Source organism: Sciurus carolinensis, chromosome 6, assembly GCF_902686445.1.
Source record: "Sciurus carolinensis chromosome 6, mSciCar1.2, whole genome shotgun sequence".
Lineage (NCBI taxonomy): Eukaryota > Metazoa > Chordata > Mammalia > Rodentia > Sciuridae > Sciurus > Sciurus carolinensis.
The window spans coordinates 125,381,307-125,394,989 of NC_062218.1; the positions used below are offsets into that span (position 1 = coordinate 125,381,307).

At 43.9% G+C, this 13,683-nt stretch overlaps 1 protein-coding gene across 3 annotated transcripts in view; it reads right to left on the reverse strand.

Annotated features, from left to right (window-relative positions):
- Positions 1-11,528, reverse strand: part of Kcnn2 (potassium calcium-activated channel subfamily N member 2) — a 444,782-nt gene extending 433,254 nt beyond the window's left edge. For 2 of the 3 annotated variants that reach the window (XM_047556193.1, XM_047556190.1), the window contains exon 1: positions 11,016-11,528. The gene's annotated coding sequence lies outside the window, so the exon portion shown is untranslated. Of the gene's footprint in view, positions 1-5,240; positions 5,329-11,015 lie in introns of those variants that run through there. The other variant, XM_047556192.1, reaches the window with a different exon arrangement.
- Between the last annotated feature and the right edge of the window lie 2,155 nt (positions 11,529-13,683).

Below are 13,683 nucleotides of genomic sequence, written 5' to 3' on the forward strand. Positions count from 1 at the left end.
CCATTTTCAGTAGGCATGTAAGCCATAACAGCTGGAGTCTCTAGCAAGGAGTTAGTGAGCCCCTTCCCCACAACAGTGTATCCATTGTTATTACCAGCCTGTCACACTTTCCATGTTTCTGATACAGCATCTTGAATTTCCCTTAGGAATCACTCCAAGATTCTTCCAAAATCTGTAAATGGCCCCTTACTCCAGTCCCATCCATTTAAACTCAACCCTAGAGTTTTGGTTAAACCAAGCTATGCTGAAAGGTAAAGCTTAGATCCATTGATCTTTGTCATGGAGCCACAAGAGAAAAACCATGCCTGAGAACAAAGCCACTATGAACCAAAAAAGAACTAAGAGACAAACATAAAATTGGAGATAGAAAAAGGGAGAAGGGTTTTGATGACGTCATTATTTGAGTGTTAGATACGGTTGGTCCACCCATGGCCTCTGTGTTAATGAGCTACCTGGTAGTTCCTTTTTGGTTTGTGCCAGTTGGATTGGGTTTCCTTACTTTACTATGGTAAAAAATCTAAAATAAAACAACACTGCTCTCGCCCATGCACAGAGCATACTTTCTGTTTGACAAGTAATCATTATTTCCAAAGACCTTGTACTTATTCAGGGGGACATTTAGAATGACCACACCCATGGGAAGTGTGGACTGCTGGACATTAACTGCATGCCAAGTCTGCTTCCCGTGTGACTAGGAAGAACCTAATAACTGTCACTAGCAAACAATGATAGCACAGACTTGGGGCTTTCCGTTTCTAAGGACAGTTCCCATGTTGCAGCATGGTGAAGGGACAAAAATATGAGGTACTCTGCAAATCATGCCCTATCATAGAGTCTTTCCATGCTTACATTTTAGGACTATCATTTATGAAACGGGAAGAAACCATCTTCTTCTCAGTGCCCCAGGAAGGGGCAGGAGACTAACAGCTAGATACCACTATAGTCAAGCACTTTAGTTCTGAGGTAGGAGAGGAAAGGACCTGGTTTGCAGCAAAAGCAGTGGCCAGACAGACTTGAACTGCACACAGAATTCCTTTTGCCTTCTCTTAGTTACATGAAACAATTGAAAGGAAAAAAAAAATTTCTGGGGACACACATACAACTTTTCCAGAAAAATTAGGCTCTGAACAGGGAATCTTCCAATATTCACATAGACTTTTTTGGTACCAGGGATTGAACCCAAAGGTGCTTAAACACTGAGCTACATCCTCAGCCCTTTTTCTGTTTTATTTTGAGACAGGGTCTCACTAAGTTGCTGAGAGTGGCTTTGAACTTGTCATCCTCCTGCCTCAGCCTCCCAAGTTGCTGGGATTATCAACTAGACTTTTGATTCTTTCATATTGAGGCTCCTACTTCAGGTTGGAACTGGGTTGCAAAAATATGATAGATAAAGCCACTGATACTTACGAACTACCCAGCTTCATGAAATAACTAGACATGAAAATGTTTATACTCAAAGTTCTTTGTTGCATTCAAAAAAACAAAACAAAACAAAAAACACTGCCAAGGAAAAGAGTTAACACTTATCAAAAAGGATGGATGTTCAGGAGTGCTAGCTTATTGGTGTCTGGCTTTGCTCTCAAGGCTATAAAGCATGCATGCTTCATTTTATATATTTATTTTGTAAAAGGCATGGCTCTGCAAAGTAGTAAAATAAGAATCAAATCCTTGGAGCTGAAGAAGGAAACAGGTGTTACAACTACTTTTGCAAATGTCCAGTGTGAGTGTTGTTTTTGAAGTGATTGTTGGAAGGGAAAAGACCAGTCAAGACTACCACTGCATTTATGTGCATATGGCAAAAGGTAGAATAAGAATCCATACAATTGTATTCTCTCCTTCTAGATTGTACTCCACAAAAGCAGTATCAAAGTAAGGTATACCTCACAGTGTTTGTTTTAGCAAAAACCAATAATCAGATGAAACAAACAAAAACCCATATGCACCTTCTCAGATTCCCTCAACCTCTTCCTACTTGTCTGTCTTGGTCAGGGTCCCACCACATTTGAACTGGAGTAAATCTAGGGATTGTGTGGTAGGGTGTCTGAATCTCAGAGAAAGAAGTTTGCAGACCCTGGGGTATGACTTCATCAAGGGGAAACAAGAGGTTCAAAAACTTAAAACCAGAAGGAGAAAAAAAAAACTCAATAAATAAATGGGCAAAGGAACTGAACAGATACTTCTCAAAAGAAGAATACGAATGGTCCACAAATACATAAAAAAGGTGTTCAACATCTCTAGCTATTAGAGAAATGCAAATTAAAATTACACTGAGATTTCATCTCACTCCAGACAGAATGGCAATTATCAAAAACATAAGTAACAATAAATGTTGGCAAGGATGTGGGGAAAAAGATGCACTCATACATTACTGGTGGGACTGCAAATTGGTGCAACCACTCTGGAAAGCAGTATGGAGATTCCTCAGCAAACCTGGAATGTAACCACCCTGTGACCCAGCTATCCCACTCCTCAGTTTATACCCAAAGGCTTAAAATCAGCATATTACAGTAACACAGCCTTATCAATGTTTACAGAAGCTATGGAACGAAACTAGGTGCCCTTCAACAGATGAATGGATAATGGATAAAGAGAAATAAGAGCAATCATCATGGAAGCTAACTTCCTCTTTCTTTCTTCTCTCACATGAACTTTTCCAACATAGAGTTTCTTCTTCAGTCTTCTTGGAAAAGCCCAAAATGCCCAGTGAGTGTGCTTAGAGTGACATAGTGAGCTGCATCCTAGCTTCTGATTAACAGTATACTCAATTATATTCTCTCTTGCCTTGTACACACTCTCTCTCTCTGGAGTTATGCAAGCCAAACAATATTGAGAGCACCCTAAGCATTACCTTGGCTTTTGCTTTCTACAGGATGCAAGAGGTGGCACTGTTGAAGCTACTGCGTTTTTGCAAATGATCACTAATAATTATATTAATAAAAATAATTTGGCCCATCAAATGTGCAGAACATTTGGGTTGGTTTTGTTTTGCCCGTTGAAAATGATAAAACATTCCTCATTATTACAAGGCCTATCAAAATGTGTGCTTTATGTTGTTATTGCAAATAAGTATAAGGGATGCATTTGCACTTCACCTATGTTTTTCTACAACCAATCTAAAATGATTGATGGGGGAAGAGTACTTGCCAGAATGGTTCTGCTCCCGGGGTTACTCAGTCAAATTTAGCTATTAGCTGGCAGGGTTAGAAGGTCCTAGAAAGCACCAGTTACATATCTAATGTCTTGCTCTTACTTCACATGGTAGCTCTCCCCAAAGCAAGTTTGAGCTTCCTTACATTGTGGACTCCTGACAGTCAGAATGCTAGCAGAGATTGACTCCCAGAAGGAAGCAAAAGCTACCAGTCCTCTTAAAGCCTGGGCTCATAAGTTCAAATGTCACCTTTACTGAATTTTATTGTTCAAATCAAGTCACAAAGGCAGTGCAATTCAAAAGGACCAGAAACAGGCCTTTCCTCCTGGTAGGATAAACGCCAAGCCCATCAGCACAAAGCAGGATATTAATGGTTGCCATTTAGGGAGATTCCTAAATATGTCTACAAAGTAGAATCATCTGGGATCTTTGTGAACCTACAAGCACACCGGTCAGAGTTGAAACCAATTAATTCAGAGCCTCTGGGGTAGATCATGGGCATTTCTTTTAGTTTTTAGGCTCCCCAGGTGATTCCAATGTGTGGACAAGTTTGGGGACCCTGGGTCTACCATAACTTGTAAGGAAAGAGACTTAGAAAAGTTGAAGACTCTAGCAACACCTCTGTTATATACAACTACATGTCATTTGACAGCATGCTCAGTGGCTCATCTTGAAATACGCAGTGGGTTTAAAATTTAAGCTAAACACCCGTCTCTTTAAAGCACAACAAAGCTGCCATGATTCGCCTGCTTAGTATGCCTTGAGGGGTGGCCAACTTTCCAGTTTGTCTGGGACTGAGTGGTTTCCTGGGATACAAGACTCTCAGTGCTAAAACCAGGCCAGTCTAAGTCAAACCACAGCAGTTGGTCACCCCAGCCTCTCCTTTTCTCTGTGTGCTAGACAGGTCACATTCTGGTGAGTTTTGTTTCTGAAACACCATTATCACCACCTGAGTCTCCTCAAACGTGATCTATGTGAGTGCTGCACAGACCTGCAGCAGAAGCATCACGTGACAGTTGTTGGAAATGAATATTTGGGGGTTTTGCCCTGGTCACTGAGTCAGAATCTCTGGGGACAAGATTTAGGGACCTGGGTATGGAAAGCATGATTTGATGCATGCCTTCATCTATTCGTCTCCACCATTCCACATTAGGCAAAACCAGATTTCTGTTTTGCAACAGAGGTATAACAAACATAGCAGGAAGAGTCAGTCAATGCTAATTTTGGCCAGAGATGCCTTGACAAAGAGCAGTCAGCAACTTCAGACACATCCATGATAATCATCATCTCCGGTTTAGTTTTGTCAGTCATTTATCTGAGAGACTGTAGGAAAATTTTTGAGATCCACAACGGGACTGGAGTATGAGGGATACGCTGAACAGAGATGTCTGCAGTGGGTAAGGCCTGTATCTTCCAGAACACATCAAAACCGTCAAGACAAGGCAGAGAGCAAATTTTTCTCTAAGCTGGAAGGAAAAAACATTTCTCCCTTAAAGTTAAGCAAAATCATCAAGTTTCAACTTTGGATGCTTGGCTTTCAATGTGAATTTATTATAAAAAATCATTTAAGTTTCAGTAATTTAGAAATTCAATACTCTTTTAAGTAGCTTAGGCTGGAACAATGAAAGTTTGGCAAATAAATTATTACTCTAAAATTTTAACTGCCTTGAAAGAAAAACAGTTTATTTATCTGTTTACATTAAGTGGATGCTAATAACTCCATGTGGGTCTTACCTATACAACTCTAATGCAAAATGCTCTTTTGGTATATAACTGCATGAATTGAAAGCAAAACAAAATATTTCTTAAAGCACATGCATACACACTCTAATTCAGACTTTTTACTAATTCAGATTGGTCTCTCTGCACACTGGAAAATAAATTAGTGGGGTTTCTGCATCAGTTAACACGTGTGACTTGATCCCTAATATGCTGAAGCAAATGAAAATTAAAAAGCCCTTGTCAAAACTCACCTTTGATAAATTAGAGCTCTTATTTTTTGTGTATTTCACAAACTCATATCTATAAAGTCAAAGAAAACAGACACCTAACCAATTTTTCCCCCAACATAAGATAATCCAACCCAAGTTACCATGGTCAAAGTTCTGGCTGAACGGAGGGAGGTGCTCCTTCAACACTTCCAGAGTGCCACAGGCAGGGCATCCTCTTGACAGACTGCAGGTCTGGCAGGAGGTACTGGAGCAGCCTCTACCCCCCAGACATGCTGTGGACAGCAAAATATAGTATCTTTCACAAAGATAAAAACACAGAAGTAGATTTGTTCTGGACAACAAATTCGTTTTCCCATGTTATAATCATATGACAAGTAAGTCTGTGAATTTCATTTTCCCTGGTCAGATTTCAAAAGAGAAAAGAACCCATATTCCTTATGTAAATAACCAATCAACAGATTTTAATCACTAATTAATTATGTATTAGAAGACTTCAAATGACCATTAATGGCCAACTACTGTTAAAACATCTCTAATAAAGTGCAAATCGGTCATTCCATTTTTAAGGAGGATAAGTGACTCCTGTCTTTCTTTCCTCGTCAGGAGAAACACCCAGTCAATTGCACAAGCTTTTAAAACTAAGCAACCCAAATGTCCTTCTGCCAGTTCCTCCACTTTCCAGTTGGACAAACATAGGAACCATCCTGATCCTCACCTGGGTTTCACCATCCAGTCAATACCAAGAGTCCCCAGAGATTGAAATGGTTTCACAAAGACACCTGAATAGGATGAGTTGTCAGCATAGGTAACAGAGAGCAAAGATCCCAATGGAGATGGTAGCTATACTCTGCCATTGAATCTCAGGGCTGAGATCAGAATCAGAACCGAAGCCCATCCCACAAGAATGGCAGTCTAGACAGATCCCCAAATGGGAACACTGTGCCATGGGGCTTGAAGGACAGATCACAGCTCTGTCCTGCATGAGTCACTTTTGCTGTCTGCCTAACTCATACAATTGTGAAAGTCAAGTGAAATAATTCAAAGTGAATGTGATTTGTGAATTGCAAATCTATGTGCAAACACAAGGAGCCATCAGTATTCACAGTACTCTCCCCAGCAGTGTGGGGTGAGGGTTTTATGAGGTAGGGGTCTGCACCAGAGGTGGTTCCTTGAATGTCTGTAGTATAATTTCCGTTTACTTGCCTGTGCCCTCACTGGACTGTGATTTCCTTGAAAGCAGGGACTGCCTCTTAGTCATCACTGTGTCTCCATTTACATAGGAAGATATTCAATCACTGTTCATGGAATGCTGAATGAATAAATTCTGAATTCTCACTATTATTCAAGCTCCCAGCTAGCTGTGAATTACGTGAAGTGGAAGACTATGTGGCATAATGTGAGAAATCGAACAGCGAATGCTCAAGTGCTCAGGAATAGTTCCCCATCTGCCAAAAATGGCTACTACCACACTGCAAGAGTCCTGGCTTCACTAGACAAAGAGGCCCAAATCTCATAATTGGAAGCATTCATTGAAGTTGCTCAATAAGAGTCACTGACATTTAAGTGACTTAGAATATAATAAGAGCTGAACTGCACCACAGGCTTTACCTCATGATCACATTTAAAACTCACAACTATCTATTCGGTAGGATTTGTTGTTATCCGTACTTCACACATGAGTCCTGGAGGGATAAGTGACCTCCAACCAGGCTATGGGTGGTGGAGTCAGAGTGGAACTGTAGGTCTAGTGTGTTCCAGAGCCTATATTCTAAATCGGCTCCACACTCAGGTTTTCTGTCTGCAGAAAGAGGGAACTTGTACCTTTTTCATGAGTCAGAGTGGGATGTCTCATTCTGATCAACTCAAAGTCAAGCAGAAAGGAGAACTCCTGCTTCTCTCTTACTCTTCTCCTTCCTTTCTGCCTTTTACCATTACTGCCCGTTTACTGCATGCCAGGCACTGTACTGGGCATTAGAGATACACCACTGAATGAGGGACTGAGGACATCCATTTGAGGAAAAGAGCCAGACAAGTCAACAGCAGTGAACGGCAGTGAGAGGCTGAGAACTAGATGTTATGGGGTGATAGGATGTGGTGCATGGGAGAGCCATGTCAGACCCAAGGGTAGCAAGACAGGGCCAGGTCTCAGCCCTGGCACCAGGACGCTACTGTGAAGGCACTGGACAGCCACACCAAGCCAAATGCATCATACCCAGCCTAGCGGGGTGATGGGATCGCGTATCTTCTGTGGGAAGGCCTCAGCAAAGATTCTGTAAATGAGATGTCACAAAACAGGACACCCAGCCTGAGTTAGTGCTGGGCTGCAGTGGCAGGGACCATGGCATCCAGTGCACAGCTGGCTACCTGGAGTCTATGAAAAATACCTGCAGTACAACAACCTCTAAGCCTTGAAGCTCCATTAGCACCAACTTTCCTGGATCTGTTTGCCCTTGGTTCCGTCTCCTCCTGCTGGATGGACCCTCCCTGCATCCACAAGGGCTGCTGTGTTCTTGGGTGTGTCCCTGTTTCTGGCTCAGTGCTCCCTACTCTTCCTTACTGAACACTCAGGGCTCTCCTGGCCACCCTGTCATTTCCAGCCGCTCTAAAAGCTCTGTGACCCCACATGTGACACTAGCCCCAAGACCACTGGGTCACATCCTCTTAATGGGCTGGTCCCACCATCAGACTTACTTCGGCCTCACAGGGATTGAAAACCACACGCTGGAGGCTTCATTCAACAGCAGGGTCAGAAACCTGGGGCATTTCCTCCACTTCTCTTTGTGTATGTATCCTTCTGTCAGCTATTTGACAAATATTTATTGATAAGCTATTCTCCTTTACACTTTGCTAGGGATAAAAAAAGATAAAAGTGTCCCTGTCTAATGCATTTCACAAGCTGACAATGACAACCAGGTGCAGGATCTTGAACTATACCATAAATATACTACACTTCCCACAATTATGTCTTACCCTAAATCTCCCTCAAGCATCAGATTCATGTCTAACATCCTATCTGATATATGTACTTGCATTTTAAAATTAATATGTCCAAAGTGCAATTTTTTTCCCCCGGGGAATGTGAATCCTCCCTTCTCTTCCTCTTTAGTATATACAGAATCAATATCCTTGCAGTCAAACAAACAAACAAAAATCCAGGAGTTAAAGATCTTCGATTATCTCTTTCTCTAACTCTTCTATCTAATTCACCACCAAGTCTTGGCCATTCTACCTCCAAAACATGTCCTGATCCATCCACTTCTCTTCAAGTCCATCCCCACCACCCCGACCCACCTTCAGGCTACTGCGGGCCTACACAGCCCTCTGTGCAATTTGAAAAAAGTGTCCTTCCTCGAGCCCTTCACAGCCCGGCGCCAGGCCATTTACTGATGGGGAACATGGGCTGGGTTTCAGTGGCTTAACCCCGCCAGGCTGGGCACCCTGCTCAGTAAAGAACCTGCAGAAACCCAGTGGCCTTCCGCCAGCATCGTCCCCTCTACTACTGCAGGGGCCTCCCGAGAGCCACGCCCATTGTTCAGTCTTCACACAGCATCCAGAGCAGTTTGAAATCGCAAAGACGGCTATGCCACCTTCCTCTTTAAACCCTTCCATTCTTCACCTTGTCCTATATGGACCCACATAATCTGGTCCCAGGTCCCCTCTGCTGGCCCATCCTTACTCCAGCTGCTTTTCTCCTCCTTAGAACACCCAGCTTCCTTCCCCCAACTGAGGCGTCTACCTTCAGCTCGTCCCTTGCTGCCCTCCACTTCAGACCACAGTGTACAGAACTGAGTTAATCTTAATATTTGGTTCATCATATACTCTCATCATTAATCCACACATGACTTGTCATACTACTAGTTATTTTGAATAATGCAGTAGGAACACCTGATCCTACCAACCAAAACTCAGCTCAGGCTTTGCCAATGACTTGCCTCTAACCAAACATATGGTCCTTTGGCTTCTCCTCATTAAGCAAACCATAATCACAAATCTCATGATCATCATTCTCTTGCTTTCCTATTTATATAACATTATAGCATATATATGTATATATATATGTATACATATTCCTAAATAGTTGGGCTTTTTTATTTTAGTAGCTTTTAATATAAAACTACCATGCTTTATGCAATGTTTTAGACTTAACTTTTCACCTAATATTACATTGCAAAGAACTAATTATGTTGTTATATGTCACTTAATCTGTTCACTTTATGGTTGTATAATATTCCCCTTTGTGCAGTATTGCACTACTGTTTCCACTCTCTGGCCATAGGTATTGGTGTTCCTTCCAGGTTTTCATTACTGGGAACCACAATGTTATGCATATTCATATACATGTCTCCTGCTGAAAATGTGGAAGACGCTAGCTAAACAGTTGGCTAACAAGTACACCAATGTTCACATTAGGCTATAATGCCCTCCTGTTTTCCAAAGTCACTGCTTTAATTCATACTTCTACAAGCAGTGTTTGAAGATCCTTTGGATCCACATCCTCTTCAACAAAATTATATTGTCAAACTTTTAATTTGGAACCAACCAAATGCAAATAGAGGATATCTCAATGTGGATTTGGTTTGCAATTCCATGATTATTAAAGGTAATCACCATCAGTTCTTGTGTTCATTGACTAATTTGCATTTTTTTTCCTCCTAAATTCTTCAAGGTCCAGTCTGAATGTCCTACTGTAAAGAGAACTTCTCTTACCACTCTCCATGTGGAGGTAACCTTTCCTAGCATATTATTCTGTTCTAATTCCTTTATGGTATCTACCACTCCCTGAACGTGGTTCACTAATATATGATCTGTCTCCTTCAACTAGATTACCAGGGTCTTGTCTGCCTTGTTCACTGTCCCATCTCCAATGCTTAGAACAGCACCAAGCAGAGTAGAGAGATGAATACATGAGTGACACAGACATGCAATGTATTGTTATGTTCTATACTCAGATGCTCTGAGTTTGAATCTCAGCTCCCCCACTTACTATGATCCTGAACAAATTACGTCAATCATCTATTCCCAAGTTGTCTCCCCTACAAAAATGAGATAACAGTCCTGACTTCACGGGGGTGCTTAAGAGGTTTAATATTTGTGTTAATATTTGTCAAGTTTGTAGAATAATGGCACATATATAGCAAGTGCTCAATCAATGCCAGTTATTATTATTAAGATGAAATTTTGTTATCACTGCTCAATGACTTGAGAGTATAAACCAAACCAGCCTTGACCTAAAGAGCTCTCTCCCACTCAGGTTCTGCATCCTTCTGTTGTTGCAGATACGCATTCCTATGACCAAGAGAAAGACACAGAGAAGAATGTTGGGGGGGGGTAGTTCCTGAGGCATATTATTTTCAATAAATGGTCTCCTGACCCCCAACCTGAAGAAGCTGAGCAGCAACAGAGTAGGTACTTAACACTATGTGACAAGTAAATGCTCATAACCATCCATTGCTGTGCCCTATAACCTCAGCATGGCATTACACAAGAATCACAGCACTCTCCCCTCTCTCCTTTTGATGCACATTTTCAAAGGAAAGGGAAGTTAGAAAGGGGGATGGCAAAGAAAGTAGATCAGATAAGGAAAGAGAACCTGAGAAATACGGCAAGAGACGGATGGGGAGATTGGGAAACTTCAGGTCATGCTATGGCCTTGACCTTCAGTGTAGAACGTTACAATGATAAAAGTAAGAGCATAAGGGAATCCCACCCACTCGCGAATCTCTCTTTTTAAGGTAGGAGCCGGGGCGGGGGGGGAAGGCAGAGCAGGAAGAGACTTTGCAGGGGACTGGAGGCCTGGGTGGGGGGTGGGGGGGAGGAGTGGAAGCCCAAGGCAAACTTCACCATCTTGTCTGGGGGAGACTGGTTCCCACTAAATCTGTAGCCCCCAGACAATGTCACCTTCGTCGCGAGCTTACCTTGTTCTGCAACCAGGAACCCCGCTCCATCTGAAGAATTCCTCGCCTGAAAGTGGTAAATGCGGCCTTGGTTAAATGCGCCAAGGGGCAAAGCCGAAGTGCGATTCCTCCGAGAATTCCGGTAGGTTCACTGGGAGAAAGTGTTTCCATTTGAGAAGGACAGGAGTCCTGGCCGGGACCAGCTGCCACTCGGGTGTCAAATTCCGTGACAGCTCGCAGCCAGGGAGCACCGCACCCACTCCTCCCGGGTCCGGGGCGCCGAGAGCTGGCGGGGATGCCCCCGGGTGCGGGCGCCGGACGGGGGGCGCGGCTGGAACCAGCCAGGCCCCCGCTTCCCACTCGCGGCTGATACAAGTAAATCTTCGGGGAACCCAGCTCCTACTTGCCTTGCTTCAGTACCGACCGGGCTAAAAACTGAACCTAGTCTCAGGACGCCCCGCGGGGACTGGGGACTCCCTCCTTCCGGAGTCCTTGGCTGGCAGGAGCGAACGGGGTCGGCTGGGGGCCCGCGAATGCTCAGGGTATTGCCGACCTTGAGGCTACTGAGGGTGTGCATGCGCCAAAAATAAAACACGCGCGCGCGCACCACACACACACACACACACACACACACACGCACACACACAACACATCGTTTCCACTTAATAGTTCCCTTCGGAGAAAACTGTCCCTAAGCTGCATGGAACATGGGGGAGGAGGGGATCCCTGTGCTTAAATATGAAAGCCAACATTATTCCCAAGACCAAATTTGGGGATGATATTGGTTTTAAGGCTCGGCTTTAAGCTTCTAAAAAAAAAAAAAATACTGGTATGGAATAAATTCCATCGTGTGTGTGTGTGTGTGTGTGTGTGTGTGTGTGTACGCGCGCGCGCGTTAGGATTTTTCAGGTGTGTTAACCAGAGCATCTGAGGAGAGAAATCGCAGATGCTGGGTGTTGCAACACAAGGTTAGAAACGTGTCTAGATTCCCTTTTCCCGGGCGTCTTATGCATCACGCCCTGACGGGTGCCGCAGGGAGCTGCAGGGCGACGCAAGGGTTAAGGCCGCGCGCCCGCCCGCCGGCTTCCCCCGCCGAGAGCGCGCGGCAGCGGGGGCGGCGGAGGGGAGAGCCGGGAATCTCCCGCCCGCTCCCCCTCCGGAGGGCGCTTCCCTCCCCGCTCTATTTATAGCTCCACTTCCAGCTGCTGCAGGGAAAGCGCCGGTTGCGCTGAGCATTTTGAGCTCAAGAGCCTTCCGGAGACAAGGGATTTTCATAAATTCTGTGAATGGCAGAAATGTCTCTAGCCTTTGGATTTTGAATGCCCCTGTACAGTCTGTCATTCCAAAATTCCATTTTCAAACTGAAAGCACAAAATATCGGGGAGCCAGGAGGAGTTTGAGACAAGAGGTGAATGCAGGCAGGCAGTTTGTTATGCTGGGGACCCCTTTGTTATTAGATGTCCGAAAAAAGGGAAAAAAACAACCCTCCATGGACTTACAGGTTTCTGACTCATTTCATATTTTCTGCAACACTCAACCTGTCTGAGGCTTGCCCTGTCAGTCACGTGGCCACAAAGAGGTATGAGGCGAATTTAAGAGCAATGAAAAATCACATTCTCGGCCACCTGATTGCCTGCTTACTAGGTGTCTCAGCACTAGCTGCTTGCATAAGCCCAGTTGGGTGGTTTCTGTGAAACTTCCACACCAAACCTGCCTGCAAAGAGTGCCCAGTAAATGGTACCACATATGGGTTCCAAGCCCCGGTGGATCCCGATAACATCCAGACAAAACATGCCTGTAATGGGGAGGCTGAGGCAGGAGGACAGAGCCAGCCTCAGCAATTTAGGAGGTCCTAAGCAACTCAGTGAAACCCTGTCTCTAAATAAAATACAGAATAGGGCTGGGGATGTGATTCGGTGTTGGAGGGCTCCTGGGTTCAATCCCGGGTCCAAAAAAAAAAAAAAAAAAAAAACCACAAAACAAAACAAAATCTGCTTCCTGGAGTCCTGTGTTCAGCATAAAATGGAGCACACTGTACCACTCTAGAAGGTTCTAAACCGACACTTTGCTCGGAAACCCCTTCCTTCAATTACTCCTTCCTGAAACATTATTGAGCCCCTGTGATATGCTGAGCCCTGCGGCCCCCCTGGATGCTCAAGGAACGCAGTTAGGTCCCTGCTGTCCAAATAGGTGTGGGTGGAAACAGAGACCACCAGACAGGTGCTCCTGGAGGTCTGCCCTCCTTCCTTATCCTCTTCCTACCAATCTCCTGGTTTATCTTTTAGGGCTGATTTAAATGTCCTGAGAGGGTATTAATTATTTGACTATTTAATCAGAATGATCCTGCAGTGCAGCTTCTAATTAATTTAACTTTGCAGTCAACTATGGGCTAGGTAGAGACCCCTTTGGTGTCAGTCCCTTGTTGCAACACCTTTCCCTCATATTCACTTTTCTGCCCTAGTAAGAAGAGAGTGCACAACACATTGCTTCTGGAATATGTCAAGCTGCAGATATGCATCTGGGAGATGCAAGAGAAGGGCTCTGGAGCTCTTTCCTACCCTCATCCTGTCTGTTTAAGTGATTTTGTCAATTTACCATCCATGCTTCATCTGTCAAATGTGAGTAATAGTGATACCACATGGAGTTCTTGTGAGATTAAATATGGACGTAAATATGAATTGCTTAGACT